This window comes from Haematobia irritans, chromosome 3 (assembly GCF_050003625.1).
Source record: "Haematobia irritans isolate KBUSLIRL chromosome 3, ASM5000362v1, whole genome shotgun sequence".
NCBI classification, from domain to species: domain Eukaryota; kingdom Metazoa; phylum Arthropoda; class Insecta; order Diptera; family Muscidae; genus Haematobia; species Haematobia irritans.
Genome location: NC_134399.1, coordinates 215,915,388 through 215,941,423, shown reverse-complemented (window position 1 = coordinate 215,941,423; position 26,036 = coordinate 215,915,388). Strand labels below are relative to the sequence as shown.

The 26,036-nt window shown below is 31.6% G+C and overlaps 2 long non-coding RNA genes across 2 annotated transcripts; both read right to left on the bottom strand.

The window, feature by feature from the left end:
* Positions 1–5,210: 5,210 nt before the first annotated feature.
* LOC142230666 (uncharacterized) lies at positions 5,211–5,838 on the bottom strand. Its single transcript, XR_012720766.1, has 2 exons — positions 5,676–5,838; positions 5,211–5,589 (listed from the first exon to the last, which is right to left on the bottom strand). It is a non-coding gene; the product is annotated as an uncharacterized LOC142230666 (long non-coding RNA).
* Positions 5,839–16,125: 10,287 nt separating this feature from the next.
* Positions 16,126–16,753, bottom strand: LOC142230652 (uncharacterized). The gene is made up of 2 exons (XR_012720762.1): positions 16,591–16,753; positions 16,126–16,504 (listed from the first exon to the last, which is right to left on the bottom strand). It is a non-coding gene; the product is annotated as an uncharacterized LOC142230652 (long non-coding RNA).
* Between the last annotated feature and the right edge of the window lie 9,283 nt (positions 16,754–26,036).

The window sequence follows — 26,036 nt, the reverse complement described above, 5'->3', positions numbered from 1 at the left end:
GTCCACCTTCTTCGCCGCAGAAAGCCAGTTTGCCTTGAACTGCTGCTCGTCCTTAGCAGTTTTTTGGTCTTCTTTAGGTTCCGCTTGACAATAGCCCAGTATTTCTCAATTGGACGGAGCTCTGGCGTGTTGGGAGGGTTCTTGTCCTTGGGAACCACCTGCACGTTGTTGGCGGCGTACCACTCCATGGCCTTTTTACCGTAATGGCAAGATGCCAAATCCGGCCAAAACAGTACGGAACAACCGTATTTCTTCAGGAAAGGCAGCAGACGATTATTCAAATACTTTTTCACGTAAATTTCTTGGTTGACAGTCCCGGAAGCTATGAAAATGCTGCTTTTCAAGCCACAGGTACAGATGGCTTGCCAAGCCAGATATTTCTTTGCGAACTTTGACAGTTTTATGTGCTTGAAAATATCTGCTACCTTTCCCCTTCCTTTTGCCGTATAAAACTCCTGTCCCGGAAGCTGCTTGTAGTCGGCTTTGACGTAGGTTTCGTCGTCCATTACCACGCAGTCAAACTTCGTTAGCATCGTCGTGTACAGCCTCCGGGATCGCGCTTTGGCCGTCGTATTTTGTTTATCATCGCGATTTGGAGTCACTACCTTCTTGTAAGTCGATAGTCCGGCTCGTTTTTCGCTCGATGCACGGTTGTAGACGAAACACCCAGCTTATTTGCGGCATCTCGGAGAGAGAGGTTTGGGTTTCGCTTGAAACTACCGGCAACTCTCTTTTTGTAGTCTCAGGGGCTTCCGGTTTTCGATTTCCCCCCGATCCAGACTTCCTGACTATCGACAAACGTTCCCCAAACACTTTAATTACTTTTGTTACGGTTGATTTGGCAACTTTCAGCGATTTTGCCAGCTTTGCGTGCGAGTAGCTCGGATTTTCGCGATGCGCGAGCAAAATTTTGATACGCTGCTCTTCTTGCTTGGACGGCATTTTGACAACTGAAGAGTGAATTCCAAAATCAAAATAGGAGCAACATTCTACACACACACCTTCAAAATGAGGGGTGTTCAGGTTTTTTAAATGCAAAATTGAAAGAAATACGTCAAGTTTATATTGACCAAATTTTGACCGCATCACCCTTTATATATGGGAGCTATATATAAATCTGAACCGATTTCAACCAAATTTGGCACGCATAGCTACAATGCTAATTCTACTCCCTGTGCAAAAGATATATCTAAATCTGAACCGATTTCAATCAAATTTGGCACGCATAGCTTCAATGCTAATTATACTTCCTGTGCAAAATGTCAATTAAATCGGAGTAAAAGATTGACCTCTGTAGTCATATAAGTGTAAATCGGGCGAAAGATATATATGGGAGCTATATCTAAATCTGAACCGATTTCAATAAAATTTGGCACACTTGACTATAGTACTAATTGTTCTTCTTGTGCAAAATTTTAAGCAAATTAGGGTAAAACTCTGGCTTCTGGGGCCATATAAGTCCATATCGGGCGAAATATATATATATGGGAGCTATATCTAAATCTGAACCGATTTCTTCAAAAATCAATAGGGTTCTGTTCTGAGCCAAAACACATACTTGTGCCAAATTTAAAGTCGATTGGACTAAAACTACGACCTAAACTTTGATTACAAAAATGTGTTCACGGACAGACGGACATGGCTATATCGACTCAGAAGCCCACCCTGAGCATTTTTGCACCATGGGTCTATCTCGTCTCCTTCTGGGTGTTGCAAACATATGCACTAACTTATAATACCCTGTTCCACAGTGTGGCGCAGGATGTACAAATTGGGTGATAGTTAAATATAAATATGAACCACCTTCATCATTTCTATATTTTTTGGGGTATTATTGTCCAAATCAGTGATGAACGCTAATGAGAGGGCAACTTTTAGGCCTCACGATATGATTTCAGAATTGTATAATAATGTTTAACCAAGATAAGTAAAATTTTAAATTAGCGCTTGGTACCCCAATATAAAATCCTGTGTTTGTTTCTTTTCCAAATGCTTGCTTTGCACCCCTTGGTACGTTTTTATATCCAACACCATAGAATGGTGACGGGGTGTCATTCCGTTTGTAACACATCGAAATATCGATTTCCGACTATATAAAGTATATATATATTCTTGATCAGGGAGAAATTCTAAGACGATTTAACCATGTCAGTCTGTCGCCTGTCTGTCTGTCTGTTGTAATCACGCTACAGTCTTCAATAATGAAGCAATCGCGCTGAAATTTGGCACAAACTCGTCTTGTGTCTGCAGGCAGGTCAAGCTCGAAGATCGGCTATATCGGTCCAGGTTTTGATATAGTCCCCATATAAACCGACCTCCCGATTTGGGGTCTTGGCCTTATAGAAACCGTAGTTTTTATCCAATTCGCCTGAAATTGGAAATCTAGAGGTATTTTAGAAATAAAAAGAGGTGTGCCAAAAATGATGAGTATCGGTCCATGTTTTGGTATCGCCCCCATATACACCGATCTCCCGATTTACTTCTTGGGCTTATAAAAATCGTAGTTTTTTTTTAATTTGCCTCAAATTGAAAATGTAGAGGTATTTTAGGACCATAAAAAGGTGTGCCGTAAATGGTGAGTATAGGTCCATGTTTTGATATAGCCCCCATATAGACCGATCTCTAAATTTTACTTATTGGGCTTATAGAAACCGTAGCTTTTATCCAATTTGCCTGAAATTGGAAATCTAGAGGTATTATAGGACCATAAATAGGCGCGCCGAAAATGCTGAGTATCATTCAATGTTTTAGTATAGCCCGATCTTCCGATTTTACTTTTGGGCTTATATAAACCGTAGTTTTTATCTGATTTGCCTGAAATTTAAATATACTGGAATTTAAGAATTAAAAAAAAAACGTATATCGGATTTAGTTTTTATCGGTCCATTTGGAAAGGCCGATATCACTTCTTAAGGGTATAGAACGCGCATTGATTATGAAAATTGCTTGAAACTTAATGTAAAAATTTCCAGATTTTACTTCTCGTAATCATTTAAATAATGGAAATGAAAATCTACAGATTTTAGATTTCAAATCAAGACGTAATTTCATCATTATCCTGCAAACTTACAAGATAATGATTTCTCTAACTTACAAGTTAATGATTTATCTAAAACTCAAACAAAAATGGTTCTTATTAATCCAGAATCATGTATAGTCTTCATAGGTAAAATCTTTAAATTTAGCTTCGGGAAGTGTACTGGTTGAACTGCTCTGCTTGGGAGATGAGATCAAACCCCCCTGAAATTTCAAGGAAAACTATTTATAATATTTGATTCATGGTGGTGTGTATTTAAGATTCCGCCCGGCCGAACTTACTGCTTTATATACTTGTTTTTTAATGATGTAGAAATAAACAGAATTTGATGTTAATCATTGTTGTAGAGACCTGGTTTATTATCTGAACTGATTTCAATAAAATCCCCACAAAAATACCCAAAATCAAAATCTTCGTCCCCACCCACAAAAATATACTCAATTTGAGGATAAATCCCCAATACTTGCAACATTGAGAGCCACACACAATAGCAATCGATCGAAAAATACCCACATATTGATCGACAAATACAAGATTTGATTTTTCAACCGAATTTTCCCAGCGCAGTGATATGGCTCAAAACAACTAGAGAAATGTCGTAAATCAACCTTTTGCGAAAAAATTAAATTTTTTGGTAAATCGACTCAAATCGGTCTTTCATGTTGATCAAAAATCCGCTAATAGAACTGAACTTTGAAAATAAAGGGAAATTTATACAATTTTTTTTAAGCAAATCCGAAAATAGGTGGAGAAACATACATTGCACTGGTAAATTTGCCCAGGTTTCACGGGTCCGGGAAATAAGCATCCAAGGAAACAAGGCCCCAAAACGGAAATAAAATAAAATCCCAAACTATTTTTAGGTTAGCCTGATATCAATGCAGACTGGTTCAACGTCCAAATCATTTAAACTAGAAATTATTACAATATTTATTCGAGCTTATTGGACAGGAATATTAAGGGAATTGACATTATTAAGTTACTGAAAAGAAAATGCCAGATACCCATCTCGCAAACATTTATATTGAAAACAAAAAATAGCGATTGTGGTACAAAATTCGCTCGAATTTTTACAATCTTTACTCTCGAACACAATCTATTTTTTTTTCTTTTATGATTTTTGGCACTTTGTTTCATTGTAGTGGGATTTTATTGCATAATCAAAATGAGGCTTAATATCATTACGAAACAAATACCCAATTTTCGAGGCATTATTTCATTTCCATTTTGGGGTCTTATTTTCCCGAGTCGGTTTCACAAGAAATTCTCAAGCCTTTTTGGATCAACATTGTTGTGTATCAATCACTTTATTATTACTCACTCACTCATTTTATAAAAATTAAGATTTTGATTACCTAATTAAATAAACAAATAAATAATTGCATTTATCATAGCTGATATGGAAGATTTTTCCCAAGACTTTTAATTATTATATGGTCATCAAATATTCACATTTTTAAGGGTAATCAAATAATAAATTAAAACAAACGTAATTTTTGAAAAATTCTTAAATATTTTTTCCCAATATTTGAAAAAGTCGAAAAATCTACCTCTTATTAAGGAATCCACATTTCAATTCTGATTACAATGCCTAAAAGCAACAAACAACAAATCCTATTTTGACTATACCCCACTAAATATTTTCAACATGTGTGTCCATTTCTTTTCATCATTGTTTGCCTAGAATGTTAAAGTGCTATATAAAGTAATTAAAGAACATATCAAGAGGTATTAGTAGAGGTTATCACATAGAAATTAATTTTTCTTTAACTGGTCTATATAAATTAACCCATATTAATAATTACTGTAAATATTACCCTAGTCTTATGTGCAAGACGTGGTGTATAAGCAAATATTTTGCATAAAATATTCCATCGCCAATTTTTTTGTAAGTTTAATTTAAATTTGTAATTATTTTTTATCCATTACTTTGAACTCATAGCTAGAAGCACTATATGCTCGTGGTATAATTAAAGTGACTTCCTGAAACCCCATTATATCCCAGGGATCCCACGCTCAGAATGGCCTGATTCAATCTAGCCCTTAGATTTCCATCGTTCAGTCTGTCCATGTGTTAGTTGTTCCTAAAATATAGTCGAAAGTTTTTAAGCAAATATGTTTAGAGTGCCATGCACTTAACTCTGCCCGACTTCGTTTTATTTTCTATAATAAATTTGGTTGAAAAAGTTTGTTCACTTCATATTTATTTGATCAAGAAATTATCATCATATACAAATTTCGAATGTTTTTAGTAGTAGCTACATATATTAGCTATCATCATCATGATTTTTGCAATATTATGAGTGCTGACAGACAAGCAAGCAAACCTCGGAAGACAATAACCACATCAATATAAAATGTTTGGGTATTGGTGACTAAGCGTTATTGTGGTATTGGCTCATTGACTAATGGCAAAAAAACCAAACGAAATCAAAAATGACAAATTTGTTCCTCTTCGACATATGTGCTACGATTGTCATAAAATGAATGTATTCGCCGTTGCTCCACATACACTTTACATTGATAGCTTTAAGTCGCCATACCATTATTGCCTGCAATCGAGAGATACAACGATAACATACAAATAATAGGGCTAAAATTGTGCCGCCTTTTTGAAATTGAATCAAGTCCAACTTACAGTCCATCTACAAGTATTCTAAGGTGCAATGTAAAATGATGCAACAGTCACTAATAACGAATGTTCGTTATATTCCTTGTGAGGAGTCGAACTGAACTGACTTTTTAGTACTGCCACTAAAATTTCCTACTCCAATAAACATAAGGAAAGTGACTTAAATATACTTTTTTCCTTCTTCTTTTTGTCGGTATTTTTTTCCTGAATCTTATTAAACGGTGATTAATGCACGGTTTAGGAAATTTAAAATGCGAATAGCTGCTTTAACAGCACGATAAATAGTACTATAACATAGACAAAACGGCATTTCGTATCACTTATTAGCAATTTAAATAAGAGATATAATTTTGTAAAAAAAGAAAGAAACAATTTGTAGTTTTCTTCCGGTATTGGATTATTCAAACTTTGATATTCATTGGGCATAAGTGGTTATTGTGCAAATCCAAAGCACTCGACCCAAAAATAATCTACAATAATTTGTAGAAAATTTTACCAAAAACTACCCAACAAAATATCTTATTTTGCCTAAATTCATTTGTATAGAAAATTTTATTTAAAAAAAATTAAATTAAATTTGTATAGCAAATTTTGTCATAATTTTATTTCTATAGAAAATTTTGTCAAAATGTTTATTTCTATAGAAAATTTTGTCAAAATTTTATTTCTATAGCAAATTTTGTCATAATTTTATTTCTATAGAACATTTTGTCAACATTTTTATTTCTATAGAAAATTTTGTCAAAATTTAATTTAGGTTAGGTTACGAACATAAAATGCTTACGAATTCAATTCATATATAATTTTAGTGACATTTTAAGTGTTAAAAATTTTATAACTTTAATCATACTCATATTTTCAGTCAGGTTCTATAGGTAAATTACTCATAAAATTTTTCGTGAGTCACCACATTTTTCGTGAGTCACCACATTTTTCGTGAGTCACGACATTTAAAAGATTTTCGTGCGTGAGTACAAATTTTCTTTTCGTGAACGTGAGTCCTACCAAAAAATATCGTGCGTGAGTGTGCGTGAATAAGATTTCTCCGTCGTGAGTGTGCGTGAGCGTGAGTAAAATATTACTCACGTGCACACCTCTACTTCTCTCATATCACTGAGTGCTGCCCGATTCCATGTTAAGCTCAATGGCAAGGGACCTCCTTTTTATAGCCGAGTCCAAACGGCGTTCCACATTGCAGTGAAACCACTTAGAGAAGCTTTGAAACCCTCAGAAACCAGCATTACTGAGGTGGGATAATCCACCGCTGAAAAACTTTTTGGAGTTCGGTCGAAGCAGGAATCGAGCCCACGACCTTGTGTATGCAAGGCGGGCATGCTAACCATTGCACCACGGTGGCCCCTTTTGTCAAAATTTTATTTTCTAGAAAATGTTGTCAAAATTTTATTTCTATAGAATTTTGTCAACATATTATTTCTACAGAAAATGTCTATTGAAAATTTTGTCAAAATTTTATTTCTATTGAAATTTTGTAAAAAAATTAATTTTTATAGAAAATGTTGTTAAAATTTTATTTCTTTAGGAAATTTTGTCAAAATTTTTGTTTCTATAGAAAATTTTGTCCAAATTTTTGTTTCTATAGAAAATTTTGTCAAAATTCTTGTTTCTATAGAAAATGTTGTCAAAATTTTATTTCTATAGAAAATGTTGTCAAAATTTTATTTCTACAGAAATTTTTTTCAGAATTTTATTTCTAAAGAAAATTTTATCAAAATTTTATTTCAATAGAGTTTTATCAAAATTTTATTTCTATAAAAAATTTTGTGAAAATTTTATTTCTACATAAAATTTTGTCAACATTTTATTTCTACAGATGTTCTGTCTATTGAAAATTTTGTCAAAATTTTATTTCTATTGAAAATTTTGTAAAAAATTTAATTTTTATAGAAAATGTTGTCAAAATTTTATTTCAATAGAAAATTTTATCAAAATTTTATTTCTATAGAAAATTTTATCAAAATTTTATTTCTATAAAAAATTTTGTCACAATTTCATTTCCATAGAAAATTTTTTCAAAATTTTTTTTCTATAGAAAATTTTGTCATAATTTTTTTTATATAGAATTTTTTTTTTTTCAAAATTTTTATTTCTATAGAAAATTTTGTCAACATTTTTTACTTCTGTAGAAAATTGTATCAAAACTTTTTTTTCTATAAAAAGTGTTCTCAAAAATTTTATTTCTATAGAAAATTTTGTGAAAACTTTTGTTTCTATAGAAAATTTTGTCATAATTTTATTTCTATAGAAAAATTTTTCAAAATTTGTTTCTACACACAAAAAAAATTTTTCTGATTCAATCACCATATTAATTGATCCAATTATTTTTTTAATTGAAATGTCTTCAATCACTTAAATGATAGTATCAATCACAGTTTTAATTGGGCATAGAAAAAATTCTTGATTAAAAAATTAATTGATTTTTCAGAAAAATTCAATTAATTTTTTAATTGATTCAATTAAAAATTTAATTGATGTTGATTGCAAAACTCAATTAATTTATTAATTAAAAAAGGTAACTATTTTTAATTACTTTCTGAATTGACTTAAAGTTTTTATTTGGATTAACAAATGATTGTTTGAAATATATTTTTAATTAAAAATTAAAAAGTTAATTGTATCAATTAATTTTTTAATTAAAAATTTTAAAATTTTCAATCATTGACTTAATTAACTTAATGTTTCTATCATGATTAAAAAGTTAATTGTATCAATAAATTTATTAATTGAAAAAAATTTCAACTTCAATTAACTTTTTAATTGGAAATATTTTGGTGATATTTTTTTCTATATATAGGAAATATTGTAAAAATGTTATTTCTTTAGGACATTTTGTCAAAATTTTACTTCTTTAGGAAATTTTGTCAAAGTTTTTGTTTCTATAGAAAATTTTGTCCAAATTTTTGTTTCTATAAAAAATGTAATGTTTTTATTTCTATAGAAATTGCTTATTTCTATAAAAAATTTTGTCAAAATTTTATTTCAATAGAAAATTTTGTCAAAATTTTTTTCGATAGAAAATTTTGTCGAAATTTTTTAAAAATTTCATGCAAATTTGATAAAAACTATGGTTTCTAAAAGCCCAAGAAGTAAAATCGGGAGATCGGTCTATTTGGGATATAAACCAAAACATGGACCAATACACGCCATTTTCGGCTCTCATATTTAAGGTCCTAAAATACCTGTAGATTTCTCATTTCAGGCAAATTGGATAAAAACTACGGATTCCAGAAACCTAAAAAATAAAATCATTTCTTGCACACCTATTTGTATTCCTAAAAACCTCCAGATATTCGATTTCAGGCAAAGTGGACAACAATTACGGTTTCTAGAAGCCCAAAAAGTAATATCGGGAGATCGGTCTATCTGATAGCTATATCAAAACATGGACCTATACTCACCATTTTCGGCATACCTTTTTATAGTCCTAAAATACTTCTAGATTTCCAATTTGAGGCAAGTTCGATAAAAGCTACGGTTTCTATAAGCCAAAGAATAAAATCTGAAGATCGGTCTATATGGGGGCTATATAAAAACATGGTCCGATACTCATCATTTTCAGCACACCTCTTTATGGTTTTAAAATACCTCTAGATTTCTAATTTCAGGCAAATTGGATAAAAACTACAGATTTTAGATGGCCAAGAAGTAAAAACGGGAGATCGGTCTATATGGGGGCTATACCAAAACATGGACCGATACTCACCATTTTCGGCACACCTCTTTATTGTTCTAAAATACCTCTAGATTTCCAATTTCAAGCAAATTGGATAAAAACTACGGATTCTATAAGCCCAAGACCCCAAATCGGGAGATCGGTCTATATGGGGGATATACCAAAACCTGGACCGATACTCACCAATTTTAGCACACCTCTTTATGGTCCTAAAATACCTCTAGATTTCAAATTTCAACCAAATTGGATAATAAGAAAGAAATCGGGAAATCGGTCTATATGGGGGCTATACCTAAACATCAACCGATAGTCACCATTTTTGGCACATCTCTTTGTGGTGCTAAAATACCTTTAGATTTCCAATTTCAGGCGAATTGGATAGAAACTATCGATTCTAGAAGCCCTAGAAATATAATCGGGAGATCGGTCTATATGGGGGCTATACCAAAACATGGACCGATACTCACCATTTTTGGCACACCTCTTTGTGGTCATAAAATACCTCTAGATTTCCAATTTCAGGCAAATTGGATAGAAACTAAGGTTTTTATAAGCCCAAGACCCCAAATCGGGAGGTCGGTTTATATGGGGACTATATCAAAACTTGGACCGATATAGCCCATCTTCGAACTTGACCTGCCTGCAGACGAAAGACGAGTTTGTGCGAAATTTCAGCACGACTGCTTTATTATTGAAGACTGTAGCGTGATTACAACAGACAGACAGACGGACAGACGGACATGGCTATATCGTCTTAGAATTTCTCCCTGATCAAGAATATATATACTTTATATAGTCGGAAATCGATATTTCGATGCGTTACAAACGGAATGACAAACTTATTATACCCCCGTCACCATTCTATGGTGGTGGGTATAAAAATATATGTATATATATAAAATTTATTGTCATACCAGCTTACGAACTGCAATAAGATCAAGATTTCGAAATACAACACCAGAAGACCGACCGGTCGGTTATCGTCTTCAAAATGTTAAAAAAATGAAAAAATAGGATTCGGCCAACGTGTATTTATGAACAAAAATTTACTTCTAATTACTCAAGTAAAACAAGTAAGGAAAGTCTAAAGTCGGGCGGGGCCGACTATATTATACCCTGCACCACTTTTGGTGGAACAAAATGTTAGTAAAAAAATATGGGAAACATTTAAATCTGAAGCAATTTTAAAGAAACTTCGCAAAAGTTTATTTATAATGTATCGCTCGATATATATGTATTAGAAGTTTAGGAAAATTAGAGTCATTTTTACAACTTTCCAACTAAGCAGTGGCGATTTTACAAGGAAAATGTTGGTATTTTGACCATATATGTCGAAATCAAAAAAACATAAAGGGTGATACGGTCAAAATTTGGTCAAGGGGAAACGCGTGTAAATCGGTGAAATAGTTTATTTAAAAAATCAAATTAAATTTCTTTTTCAAGTTCAATTAGTATAAAATTCAGGAAAAATATTCAGTTAGGCTTTCGCTTTTCCAAATCCGAATTGCCGGGCCTCACGCTTGACACCTACCATCAGATTTTGTACAGCCACCTTGTCCACCTTCTTCGCCGCAGAAAGCCAGTTTGCCTTGAACTGCTGCTCGTCCTTAGCAGTTTTTTGGTCTTCTTTAGGTTCCGCTTGACAATAGCCCAGTATTTCTCAATTGGACGGAGCTCTGGCGTGTTGGGAGGGTTCTTGTCCTTGGGAACCACCTGCACGTTGTTGGCGGCGTACCACTCCATGGCCTTTTTACCGTAATGGCAAGATGCCAAATCCGGCCAAAACAGTACGGAACAACCGTATTTCTTCAGGAAAGGCAGCAGACGATTATTCAAATACTTTTTCACGTAAATTTCTTGGTTGACAGTCCCGGAAGCTATGAAAATGCTGCTTTTCAAGCCACAGGTACAGATGGCTTGCCAAGCCAGATATTTCTTTGCGAACTTTGACAGTTTTATGTGCTTGAAAATATCTGCTACCTTTCCCCTTCCTTTTGCCGTATAAAACTCCTGTCCCGGAAGCTGCTTGTAGTCGGCTTTGACGTAGGTTTCGTCGTCCATTACCACGCAGTCAAACTTCGTTAGCATCGTCGTGTACAGCCTCCGGGATCGCGCTTTGGCCGTCGTATTTTGTTTATCATCGCGATTTGGAGTCACTACCTTCTTGTAAGTCGATAGTCCGGCTCGTTTTTCGCTCGATGCACGGTTGTAGACGAAACACCCAGCTTATTTGCGGCATCTCGGAGAGAGAGGTTTGGGTTTCGCTTGAAACTACCGGCAACTCTCTTTTTGTAGTCTCAGGGGCTTCCGGTTTTCGATTTCCCCCCGATCCAGACTTCCTGACTATCGACAAACGTTCCCCAAACACTTTAATTACTTTTGTTACGGTTGATTTGGCAACTTTCAGCGATTTTGCCAGCTTTGCGTGCGAGTAGCTCGGATTTTCGCGATGCGCGAGCAAAATTTTGATACGCTGCTCTTCTTGCTTGGACGGCATTTTGACAACTGAAGAGTGAATTCCAAAATCAAAATAGGAGCAACATTCTACACACACACCTTCAAAATGAGGGGTGTTCAGGTTTTTTAAATGCAAAATTGAAAGAAATACGTCAAGTTTATATTGACCAAATTTTGACCGCATCACCCTTTATATATGGGAGCTATATATAAATCTGAACCGATTTCAACCAAATTTGGCACGCATAGCTACAATGCTAATTCTACTCCCTGTGCAAAAGATATATCTAAATCTGAACCGATTTCAATCAAATTTGGCACGCATAGCTTCAATGCTAATTATACTTCCTGTGCAAAATGTCAATTAAATCGGAGTAAAAGATTGACCTCTGTAGTCATATAAGTGTAAATCGGGCGAAAGATATATATGGGAGCTATATCTAAATCTGAACCGATTTCAATAAAATTTGGCACACTTGACTATAGTACTAATTGTTCTTCTTGTGCAAAATTTTAAGCAAATTAGGGTAAAACTCTGGCTTCTGGGGCCATATAAGTCCATATCGGGCGAAATATATATATATGGGAGCTATATCTAAATCTGAACCGATTTCTTCAAAAATCAATAGGGTTCTGTTCTGAGCCAAAACACATACTTGTGCCAAATTTAAAGTCGATTGGACTAAAACTACGACCTAAACTTTGATTACAAAAATGTGTTCACGGACAGACGGACATGGCTATATCGACTCAGAAGCCCACCCTGAGCATTTTTGCACCATGGGTCTATCTCGTCTCCTTCTGGGTGTTGCAAACATATGCACTAACTTATAATACCCTGTTCCACAGTGTGGCGCAGGATGTACAAATTGGGTGATAGTTAAATATAAATATGAACCACCTTCATCATTTCTATATTTTTTGGGGTATTATTGTCCAAATCAGTGATGAACGCTAATGAGAGGGCAACTTTTAGGCCTCACGATATGATTTCAGAATTGTATAATAATGTTTAACCAAGATAAGTAAAATTTTAAATTAGCGCTTGGTACCCCAATATAAAATCCTGTGTTTGTTTCTTTTCCAAATGCTTGCTTTGCACCCCTTGGTACGTTTTTATATCCAACACCATAGAATGGTGACGGGGTGTCATTCCGTTTGTAACACATCGAAATATCGATTTCCGACTATATAAAGTATATATATATTCTTGATCAGGGAGAAATTCTAAGACGATTTAACCATGTCAGTCTGTCGCCTGTCTGTCTGTCTGTTGTAATCACGCTACAGTCTTCAATAATGAAGCAATCGCGCTGAAATTTGGCACAAACTCGTCTTGTGTCTGCAGGCAGGTCAAGCTCGAAGATCGGCTATATCGGTCCAGGTTTTGATATAGTCCCCATATAAACCGACCTCCCGATTTGGGGTCTTGGCCTTATAGAAACCGTAGTTTTTATCCAATTCGCCTGAAATTGGAAATCTAGAGGTATTTTAGAAATAAAAAGAGGTGTGCCAAAAATGATGAGTATCGGTCCATGTTTTGGTATCGCCCCCATATACACCGATCTCCCGATTTACTTCTTGGGCTTATAAAAATCGTAGTTTTTTTTTAATTTGCCTCAAATTGAAAATGTAGAGGTATTTTAGGACCATAAAAAGGTGTGCCGTAAATGGTGAGTATAGGTCCATGTTTTGATATAGCCCCCATATAGACCGATCTCTAAATTTTACTTATTGGGCTTATAGAAACCGTAGCTTTTATCCAATTTGCCTGAAATTGGAAATCTAGAGGTATTATAGGACCATAAATAGGCGCGCCGAAAATGCTGAGTATCATTCAATGTTTTAGTATAGCCCGATCTTCCGATTTTACTTTTGGGCTTATATAAACCGTAGTTTTTATCTGATTTGCCTGAAATTTAAATATACTGGAATTTAAGAATTAAAAAAAAAACGTATATCGGATTTAGTTTTTATCGGTCCATTTGGAAAGGCCGATATCACTTCTTAAGGGTATAGAACGCGCATTGATTATGAAAATTGCTTGAAACTTAATGTAAAAATTTCCAGATTTTACTTCTCGTAATCATTTAAATAATGGAAATGAAAATCTACAGATTTTAGATTTCAAATCAAGACGTAATTTCATCATTATCCTGCAAACTTACAAGATAATGATTTCTCTAACTTACAAGTTAATGATTTATCTAAAACTCAAACAAAAATGGTTCTTATTAATCCAGAATCATGTATAGTCTTCATAGGTAAAATCTTTAAATTTAGCTTCGGGAAGTGTACTGGTTGAACTGCTCTGCTTGGGAGATGAGATCAAACCCCCCTGAAATTTCAAGGAAAACTATTTATAATATTTGATTCATGGTGGTGTGTATTTAAGATTCCGCCCGGCCGAACTTACTGCTTTATATACTTGTTTTTTAATGATGTAGAAATAAACAGAATTTGATGTTAATCATTGTTGTAGAGACCTGGTTTATTATCTGAACTGATTTCAATAAAATCCCCACAAAAATACCCAAAATCAAAATCTTCGTCCCCACCCACAAAAATATACTCAATTTGAGGATAAATCCCCAATACTTGCAACATTGAGAGCCACACACAATAGCAATCGATCGAAAAATACCCACATATTGATCGACAAATACAAGATTTGATTTTTCAACCGAATTTTCCCAGCGCAGTGATATGGCTCAAAACAACTAGAGAAATGTCGTAAATCAACCTTTTGCGAAAAAATTAAATTTTTTGGTAAATCGACTCAAATCGGTCTTTCATGTTGATCAAAAATCCGCTAATAGAACTGAACTTTGAAAATAAAGGGAAATTTATACAATTTTTTTTAAGCAAATCCGAAAATAGGTGGAGAAACATACATTGCACTGGTAAATTTGCCCAGGTTTCACGGGTCCGGGAAATAAGCATCCAAGGAAACAAGGCCCCAAAACGGAAATAAAATAAAATCCCAAACTATTTTTAGGTTAGCCTGATATCAATGCAGACTGGTTCAACGTCCAAATCATTTAAACTAGAAATTATTACAATATTTATTCGAGCTTATTGGACAGGAATATTAAGGGAATTGACATTATTAAGTTACTGAAAAGAAAATGCCAGATACCCATCTCGCAAACATTTATATTGAAAACAAAAAATAGCGATTGTGGTACAAAATTCGCTCGAATTTTTACAATCTTTACTCTCGAACACAATCTATTTTTTTTTCTTTTATGATTTTTGGCACTTTGTTTCATTGTAGTGGGATTTTATTGCATAATCAAAATGAGGCTTAATATCATTACGAAACAAATACCCAATTTTCGAGGCATTATTTCATTTCCATTTTGGGGTCTTATTTTCCCGAGTCGGTTTCACAAGAAATTCTCAAGCCTTTTTGGATCAACATTGTTGTGTATCAATCACTTTATTATTACTCACTCACTCATTTTATAAAAATTAAGATTTTGATTACCTAATTAAATAAACAAATAAATAATTGCATTTATCATAGCTGATATGGAAGATTTTTCCCAAGACTTTTAATTATTATATGGTCATCAAATATTCACATTTTTAAGGGTAATCAAATAATAAATTAAAACAAACGTAATTTTTGAAAAATTCTTAAATATTTTTTCCCAATATTTGAAAAAGTCGAAAAATCTACCTCTTATTAAGGAATCCACATTTCAATTCTGATTACAATGCCTAAAAGCAACAAACAACAAATCCTATTTTGACTATACCCCACTAAATATTTTCAACATGTGTGTCCATTTCTTTTCATCATTGTTTGCCTAGAATGTTAAAGTGCTATATAAAGTAATTAAAGAACATATCAAGAGGTATTAGTAGAGGTTATCACATAGAAATTAATTTTTCTTTAACTGGTCTATATAAATTAACCCATATTAATAATTACTGTAAATATTACCCTAGTCTTATGTGCAAGACGTGGTGTATAAGCAAATATTTTGCATAAAATATTCCATCGCCAATTTTTTTGTAAGTTTAATTTAAATTTGTAATTATTTTTTATCCATTACTTTGAACTCATAGCTAGAAGCACTATATGCTCGTGGTATAATTAAAGTGACTTCCTGAAACCCCATTATATCCCAGGGATCCCACGCTCAGAATGGCCTGATTCAATCTAGCCCTTAGATTTCCATCGTTCAGTCTGTCCATGTGTTAGTTGTTCCTAAAATATAGTCGAAAGTTTTTAAGCAAATATGTTTAGAGTGCCATGCACTTAACTCTGCCCGACTTCGTTTTATTTTCTATAATAAATTTGGTTGAAAAAGTTTGTTCACTTCATATTTATTTGATCAAGAAATTATCATCATATACAAATTTCGAATGTTTTTAGTAGTAGCTACATATATTAGCTATCATCATCATGATTTTTGCAATATTATGAGTGCTGACAGACAAGCAAGCAAACCTCGGAAGACAATAACCACATCAATATAAAATGTTTGGGTATTGGTGACTAAGCGTTATTGTGGTATTGGCTCATTGACTAATGGCAAAAAAACCAAACGAAATCAAAAATGACAAATTTGTTCCTCTTCGACATATGTGCTACGATTGTCATAAAATGAATGTATTCGCCGTTGCTCCACATACACTTTACATTGATAGCTTTAAGTCGCCATACCATTATTGCCTGCAATCGAGAGATACAACGATAACATACAAATAATAGGGCTAAAATTGTGCCGCCTTTTTGAAATTGAATCAAGTCCAACTTACAGTCCATCTACAAGTATTCTAAGGTGCAATGTAAAATGATGCAACAGTCACTAATAACGAATGTTCGTTATATTCCTTGTGAGGAGTCGAACTGAACTGACTTTTTAGTACTGCCACTAAAATTTCCTACTCCAATAAACATAAGGAAAGTGACTTAAATATACTTTTTTCCTTCTTCTTTTTGTCGGTATTTTTTTCCTGAATCTTATTAAACGGTGATTAATGCACGGTTTAGGAAATTTAAAATGCGAATAGCTGCTTTAACAGCACGATAAATAGTACTATAACATAGACAAAACGGCATTTCGTATCACTTATTAGCAATTTAAATAAGAGATATAATTTTGTAAAAAAAGAAAGAAACAATTTGTAGTTTTCTTCCGGTATTGGATTATTCAAACTTTGATATTCATTGGGCATAAGTGGTTATTGTGCAAATCCAAAGCACTCGACCCAAAAATAATCTACAATAATTTGTAGAAAATTTTACCAAAAACTACCCAACAAAATATCTTATTTTGCCTAAATTCATTTGTATAGAAAATTTTATTTAAAAAAAATTAAATTAAATTTGTATAGCAAATTTTGTCATAATTTTATTTCTATAGAAAATTTTGTCAAAATGTTTATTTCTATAGAAAATTTTGTCAAAATTTTATTTCTATAGCAAATTTTGTCATAATTTTATTTCTATAGAACATTTTGTCAACATTTTTATTTCTATAGAAAATTTTGTCAAAATTTAATTTAGGTTAGGTTACGAACATAAAATGCTTACGAATTCAATTCATATATAATTTTAGTGACATTTTAAGTGTTAAAAATTTTATAACTTTAATCATACTCATATTTTCAGTCAGGTTCTATAGGTAAATTACTCATAAAATTTTTCGTGAGTCACCACATTTTTCGTGAGTCACCACATTTTTCGTGAGTCACGACATTTAAAAGATTTTCGTGCGTGAGTACAAATTTTCTTTTCGTGAACGTGAGTCCTACCAAAAAATATCGTGCGTGAGTGTGCGTGAATAAGATTTCTCCGTCGTGAGTGTGCGTGAGCGTGAGTAAAATATTACTCACGTGCACACCTCTACTTCTCTCATATCACTGAGTGCTGCCCGATTCCATGTTAAGCTCAATGGCAAGGGACCTCCTTTTTATAGCCGAGTCCAAACGGCGTTCCACATTGCAGTGAAACCACTTAGAGAAGCTTTGAAACCCTCAGAAACCAGCATTACTGAGGTGGGATAATCCACCGCTGAAAAACTTTTTGGAGTTCGGTCGAAGCAGGAATCGAGCCCACGACCTTGTGTATGCAAGGCGGGCATGCTAACCATTGCACCACGGTGGCCCCTTTTGTCAAAATTTTATTTTCTAGAAAATGTTGTCAAAATTTTATTTCTATAGAATTTTGTCAACATATTATTTCTACAGAAAATGTCTATTGAAAATTTTGTCAAAATTTTATTTCTATTGAAATTTTGTAAAAAAATTAATTTTTATAGAAAATGTTGTTAAAATTTTATTTCTTTAGGAAATTTTGTCAAAATTTTTGTTTCTATAGAAAATTTTGTCCAAATTTTTGTTTCTATAGAAAATTTTGTCAAAATTCTTGTTTCTATAGAAAATGTTGTCAAAATTTTATTTCTATAGAAAATGTTGTCAAAATTTTATTTCTACAGAAATTTTTTTCAGAATTTTATTTCTAAAGAAAATTTTATCAAAATTTTATTTCAATAGAGTTTTATCAAAATTTTATTTCTATAAAAAATTTTGTGAAAATTTTATTTCTACATAAAATTTTGTCAACATTTTATTTCTACAGATGTTCTGTCTATTGAAAATTTTGTCAAAATTTTATTTCTATTGAAAATTTTGTAAAAAATTTAATTTTTATAGAAAATGTTGTCAAAATTTTATTTCAATAGAAAATTTTATCAAAATTTTATTTCTATAGAAAATTTTATCAAAATTTTATTTCTATAAAAAATTTTGTCACAATTTCATTTCCATAGAAAATTTTTTCAAAATTTTTTTTCTATAGAAAATTTTGTCATAATTTTTTTTATATAGAATTTTTTTTTTTCAAAATTTTTATTTCTATAGAAAATTTTGTCAACATTTTTTACTTCTGTAGAAAATTGTATCAAAACTTTTTTTTCTATAAAAAGTGTTCTCAAAAATTTTATTTCTATAGAAAATTTTGTGAAAACTTTTGTTTCTATAGAAAATTTTGTCATAATTTTATTTCTATAGAAAAATTTTTCAAAATTTGTTTCTACACACAAAAAAAATTTTTCTGATTCAATCACCATATTAATTGATCCAATTATTTTTTTAATTGAAATGTCTTCAATCACTTAAATGATAGTATCAATCACAGTTTTAATTGGGCATAGAAAAAATTCTTGATTAAAAAATTAATTGATTTTTCAGAAAAATTCAATTAATTTTTTAATTGATTCAATTAAAAATTTAATTGATGTTGATTGCAAAACTCAATTAATTTATTAATTAAAAAAGGTAACTATTTTTAATTACTTTCTGAATTGACTTAAAGTTTTTATTTGGATTAACAAATGATTGTTTGAAATATATTTTTAATTAAAAATTAAAAAGTTAATTGTATCAATTAATTTTTTAATTAAAAATTTTAAAATTTTCAATCATTGACTTAATTAACTTAATGTTTCTATCATGATTAAAAAGTTAATTGTATCAATAAATTTATTAATTGAAAAAAATTTCAACTTCAATTAACTTTTTAATTGGAAATATTTTGGTGATATTTTTTTCTATATATAGGAAATATTGTAAAAATGTTATTTCTTTAGGACATTTTGTCAAAATTTTACTTCTTTAGGAAATTTTGTCAAAGTTTTTGTTTCTATAGAAAATTTTGTCCAAATTTTTGTTTCTATAAAAAATGTAATGTTTTTATTTCTATAGAAATTGCTTATTTCTATAAAAAATTTTGTCAAAATTTTATTTCAATAGAAAATTTTGTCAAAATTTTTTTCGATAGAAAATTTTGTCGAAATTTTTATTTGAATTTGAATTTTTGTTTCTATAGAAAATTTTGTCAACATTTTTGTTTCTATAGAAAATTTTGTCAACATTTTTGTTTCTATAGAAAATTTTGTCAAAATTTTTATTTCTATAGAAATTTTATTACTATCTGTCCATATCCATGACCGGTCAATTGCCTTATATGTAGTCAACAAAGTTGCTGTGTGCGCTCTTCAAGTGCGGAGCTTATCACAAATTGCAGTGACATGGACAGACGACTTGAAGAGGGAAGTATTTTCGATTTCCTCAAATAGTGTGGCTTAATTGACCGCATTGAATGCCTTCAATAGGTTGAGCGCTTCGGGGACCGTCCTGTCACACGGCTTGGCTGTTTGATTCTCCTATTTATGTATGCTGTAATGGCACGTAAAGCTTGGTAGTATTATGCACCTTACGGAATCACTGTTAATGGTTGGCAACTGGAAAATTCTCAAAAATATTCATTAGTCCAAGGGCAACAACTACTTTCTTAACTCTAGTAATCGATGGGTTCCTTTTCTGATACTCGGCATCTTCATATGAAATATATCACCTTACAAAATGGTGTGCATTTCATCCGAAATCTTCCTTGGATATCTTTCAGCCAAGATGGAATTCTTTCATTTTAATTTAAAATAAATGCACACATCTTCTCATTTCGGGAAATTCAACACCCTCTGCCCTTAAAAAAAACTACAACTATGCAAAAAACAACGCACTGTTACTTAAGTCAATTACCATTCTACACTAGAATCCCATAGTCTATAGGTGACAAAGTGTGTTACCAGTGTTTTGTAGCAAAACAACAAGAAAAACTAGATACTCGAAAAAACTAAAGCATGTCCTTCATTTCCGAAACACATAAAAGAGCCTCTTGGCGAAAAGTGGGGCAAGTTTACAATGAATGAGTGAGTGACTGAATGAATGGAAAACAAAAAGCGTGAAATTGTTTTGTACATAAAAAAGTAAAAAAAAAAGCAACAGAACAAAAAAACACCACCAACCAAAATAGAAAGGAGTTTAGTCAACTATTCTAGGAAAGAAAAAAAACAATGTCTAAAAATAAAATTAAATAAGAAATGTGATAAAGAATCCACAACAATGTCAAAAGAACGCGTCACTTTTGTTTTTAGTTTACACCAAAGAATGTGTGACGTTTTCCTTATTGGTCTAGTAAACATGGTCATATCAAACATTATAGGGACATTTAAGATTTATGACTAAATCGATTAATGACAATCTGGGGAAAAAACATTTAATTTTTTATTCTTATCAATTTCACTATTAATTTTACATGCAACAGTATGCCAAAGGGGTGGTGTAATGGTTGATACATCCATCTCATGAACTATTGACGAGTTCTACTCATTCCACACCGTAAATTTGATGGCATATACATACAATGAAAAATAAACCTTCAGGATGTTGAAGATGTCAAATCTATATAGGGGATGCCCTTTATGTTTCGGGATTAGAGCACAAAAGCAAATATTAATCGAAAATCGTTTTTCTTTTCCCGTTTTTCAAAATATTTCCCATTAAGATATTTGCTGCTCTGAGGTATCTCATGCATGCATTCTGTACGCATCAACTGCTTCGCTTCGTCATGTGTTGATCAGTCGACTACTGCTTAATATCGGCCTCATACGCGAGATCGTATTTTTGAGGCGTTTCTTTCGACCAATCGGTCTTTTTTGAGCAATTGACAAATTGCTTAGCTCCCAACGCGAACAAATTTTTATGACGGTTAAATGTTAATGCAATATCGATTGTATGCTGATCCCACTAATCGATGTCAATCGACATGTCTTCTTTTTTTGAGCGATAGACAAATTGTGTGGCGCCCAACGCAAACAAATTTTTTTGGCGGTTTAATGTTAATGCAATATCGATTGTACGCTGATCCCACTAATGTCTCAGGATGTCTCAATCTCAAGATAAATTTCCGCATCTGTCACGATGTCAATCGCCATGAGTCTTTTGTTTTTGAGCGATTGACAAATTGTTTGGCGTCCAACGCAAACAAGTTTTTTTGGCGGTTAAATGGTAATGCAATATTGATTGTACTCTGATCCCACTAATGCCTAAGGATGTCTCAATCTCACGATCGATGTCAATCGACATGTCTTCTTTTTTTGAGCGATTGACAAATTGTTTGGCGCCCAACACAAACAAATTTTTTTGGCGGTTAAATGTTAATGCAATATCGATTTATACTCGTCGCACTAATGCCTAAGGTAGTTTCTCACGATAGGTCTCACGACGATCTTGCAATATCAGTTGGCGCTCAGCACAACCTTCACGAAATTCATCTGAATTGAATCCATCGAGTCCCTAGCCGACACGCAATGATTTCATAATTGTAGAAACATGTTTTTTACCAATCTGAGTAATATTAAAAATTTGCACTTGAGCCCGCAAAAAATAAAACCATGTGTCCCTTTCAAGCTCAAATGTTCCATATCCCATTGCCTGCTGTGAAAAAAAGTGGAGCCAAATTTTGTTTTCTTGGAATTTTGATGATTCAATTCGCTTCTTTTTTCAATAAACAGAATTTCATATGATCCTGATTTATTATACTGAACCTATTTCGAAAAAAGTCGCAAGTTTATGGAAATTCCACGCCAAATTCCAAAGTCCTCAACTCAAAAATTTCGACGTCATTCACAAAATAAATATCCCGAATTTGGGGGATACTTGCAACTCTCGAAGTAAGCAACGGACCATGCAGGCCACACACATCTAGAGAAGCTCCGGCAGCTTGGTTGGGATGTTTTATTGTATGCATCTTATAGTTTGGATCTGGCCACAACAGATTCAGGTGAAAATTTTCGTCGCTGAAAGTCATGTCAAGCCAAGGAAGTCCAAAAAAATTAAATTTAAATGGAAACATGTATATTGCCACTTCTTAAATAAAATATGCTTCCAATATTAAAATATCCCCAAAAAAAAGTGGTAGAGAGTTGATTGCGGTGTATATGTTGTCATGAATTCCAAGGCAATGCCACTTAGTAAATATTTAATATCATCGTGTGTAAATATATTTAAAAGAAAAGTAAAAGTGTAAGAAAATCATAAAAAAACATAACATGGGAATAGTGAAGAACATGTGCTAAATCATTAATAGCGAAGCATGTTTAGTCTATGGTAAAAATATAGTATGGGGAATGACCCCCAAAAATCAACAAACTCACATACATACAAGCACGTCGAATCATCGCTCACGAAGAATTAGGTATAAAAACAAAACAGAGAAAAAAGCAAAACATCGATATAGAAAAAAATCTTGCATGCAACATTAACATGAAAATTTTGTCTGAGGTTAAACTATTGAGTAAATGGATGGGTGGTAAAGAATTAGTACTGGGAACTATAGGCACGCAAAGAAGGTGAACCAAAAAACAAAAAAGGTACCACCCCATCCTCCCATAGTACAGAGCAAATACTTTTGGCAAATATAATAAAAAAAAGCCTTTCTTACTAAAGCCAAAAAAGAAAACACTCATTGGCTACCAAACATACCCACAAACTCATTGACATAGAACCATGAGAAATATATTTCTTTAGAGTGAAATAAGAAACAAAATTCTGAAATGTGACGACAAGAATATGACAAACACTGTGAGAGAAATAAGGCAGCCATCCGACGACTGAATGAGAAAAATCGCAATGGTAAATGGCATTTTGTGGAAAATGAGAATACAAGAGGGAAAATTCAAAATTTCGTTGTTTCTGTCTCGGAAGGTATCGATGTAATATATAATCTAAACACACAAAAATAGTGATTAGGGGATGACGACTGTTGCATAAACAATAAACGATGACAGCATTGTGATTGTTTTTGCCAAAAAATATTAAAATGAAAATCATACAATTGAATTTCTTTTTTTTTTGGTATTTATTTAGGATTCCATTTATTATAGTTTTATGCTATTTAATGTCTACTTTTATCCAGATACAACCTTTCCTTTGTATACAACTCGCTTTCTTAAGGTTAATATCCTATTATTGGCCTCATTTGATTTATTGTGTTGTCTTAGTACATTGAAATTTAAATTGAATATATTAGAATCCTAATAATCTTAAACAAAAAACTTCCCCCATAATGTCTAAAAACTAGATTTTCTTTATTAAATGTGTGTTGTTGGAGGAAGATATTTAGCAAATACTTTTAAAATACGAAATACTTTTTTCTATCTAAATTGTAGATAAATCGTATTTTTATATTTACCACGTATGAACGAGAGGGTATCCGTTTACATTCTTGCATTTGGAAGGCAAAACGAAGTTTGAAATCAACAAATTTACACTTGGATTTTTTATTAGATGCCCCGAAAAGGCTACAACAGACGATATATATAATGGTTATAATGTAGTCCAGAATAATTTTATTTCTATAGAAAATATGTTTCAAAATTTCATTTCTATAGAAATTTGTTTCAAAATTTTATTTCTATAGAAAATTTTGTCAAAATTTTATTTCAATCAAAATGTTGTGAAATTTTTATTCTACTGAAAATTTTGTCAAACTTTTATTTCTATAGAAAATTTTGTCAAAATTGTTCTTTCTATAGAAAATTTTGTCAAAACTGTTGGTCTATAAAAAATTTTGTCAAAATTTTTGTTTCTATAAACATTTTGTCAAAACTTTTGTTTCTATAAAAATGTTGTCAAAATTTTTGTTTCTATAGAAAATTTTGTCAAAATTTTATTTCTATAGAAAATTTTGTCAAAATTTTATTTCTATAGAAAATGTTGTCAAAATTTTATTTCTATAGACTATTTGGTCAAAATTTTATTTCTATAGAAAATTTTGTCAAAATTTTATTTCTATAGACAATTTTTTCAAAATTTTATTTCTATAGAAAATTTTGTCAAAATTTTATTTCTATAGAAAAGTTTGTCAAAATCTTATTTCTATGGAATATTTTGTCAAAATTTTATTTCTTTAGAAAATTTTGTTAAAATTTTATTTCTAGAGAAAATTTTTGTCAAAATTTTATTTCTATAGAAATTTGTTTCAAAATTTTACTTCGATAGAAAATTTTGTCAAAATTTTATTCTATAGAAAATTTTGTCAAAATTTTATTTCTTTAGAAAATTTTGTTAAAATTTTATTTCTATAGCAAATTTTGTCAAAATTTTATTTCTATAGAAAATTTTGTCACAATTTTATTTCTATAGAAAATTTTGTCAAATTTTTATTTCTATAGAAAATGTTGTCAAAATGTTATTTCTATAGAAATTTTTTCGCAAACTTTTATTTCTATAGAAAATTTTTGTCAAAATGTTATTTCTATAGAAAATGGTTGTCAAAATTTTATTTCTACAGAAAATTTTGTTAATTTAGTCAACGCAATGGTTTTAAAGCTGAGATCAAAACAACAAATAAAATTTTATTTCTATTGAAAATTTTGTCAAAATTTTATTTCTATAGAAAAAATTTTTGTCAAAATTTTATTTCTATTGAAAATTTTGTCAAAATTTTATTTTATTTATTTATTTATTTCATAAAGAGTCAAGTCGCTAGACCATATATGACCCAAAAACTACACAATTCTTTGAATAATTGACTTAATTTATAACATATTATTTATTTCTATAGAAAATGTTGTCAAAATTTTATTTCTGTAGAAAATTTTGTCAAAATTTATTTCTATAGAAAATTTTGTCAAAATTTTATTTCTATAGAAAATTTTGTCAAAATTTTATTTCTATAGAAAATTTTTTCAAAATTTTATTTCTATAGAAAATTTTGTCAAAATTTTATTTCTATAGAAAATTTTGTCAAAATGTTATTTCTATAGAAAATTTTTCCAAAATTGTTTTTCTATAGAAAATTTTTGTCAAAATAAGAGGAAGGAAGCACGCTCAAAATAAACCCAGCCAACTGCACTCACATCGATGATGTGACGTTGGCAAAGGAAAAGAGAAATGTTTGTACAGATTTATTTAGGCAAAGGCCAACTACTATAAACCTTTTTTCGGAGGGTTCGAGTGTGGTTCACTTTGGGTTTAGTGAACTACCCGAATATAGACATTTGTTTCAAAATTTTATTTCTATAGAAAATTAGGTCAAAATTTTATTTCCGTCAAAATTTTGTGAAATTTTTATTCTACTGAAAATTTTGTCAAAATTTTACTTGTATAGAAAATTTTGTCAAAATTGTTGTTTCTATAGAAAATTTTGGCAAAACTGTCGTTCTATAAAAATTTCGTCAAAATTTTATTCTGATAATTGGTTGATAGTTTTGCTGCAAGAAGAGGATGCTGATGGGGAATGTGGTAATTCCGAAACGTGGGTCCATCCATCGTGGGTCCAATTTGACAAACATTCTTCTCCACTGTTGATTAAGCTACTCTTGTAGTTTAGTCAACGCAATGGTTTTAAAGCTGAA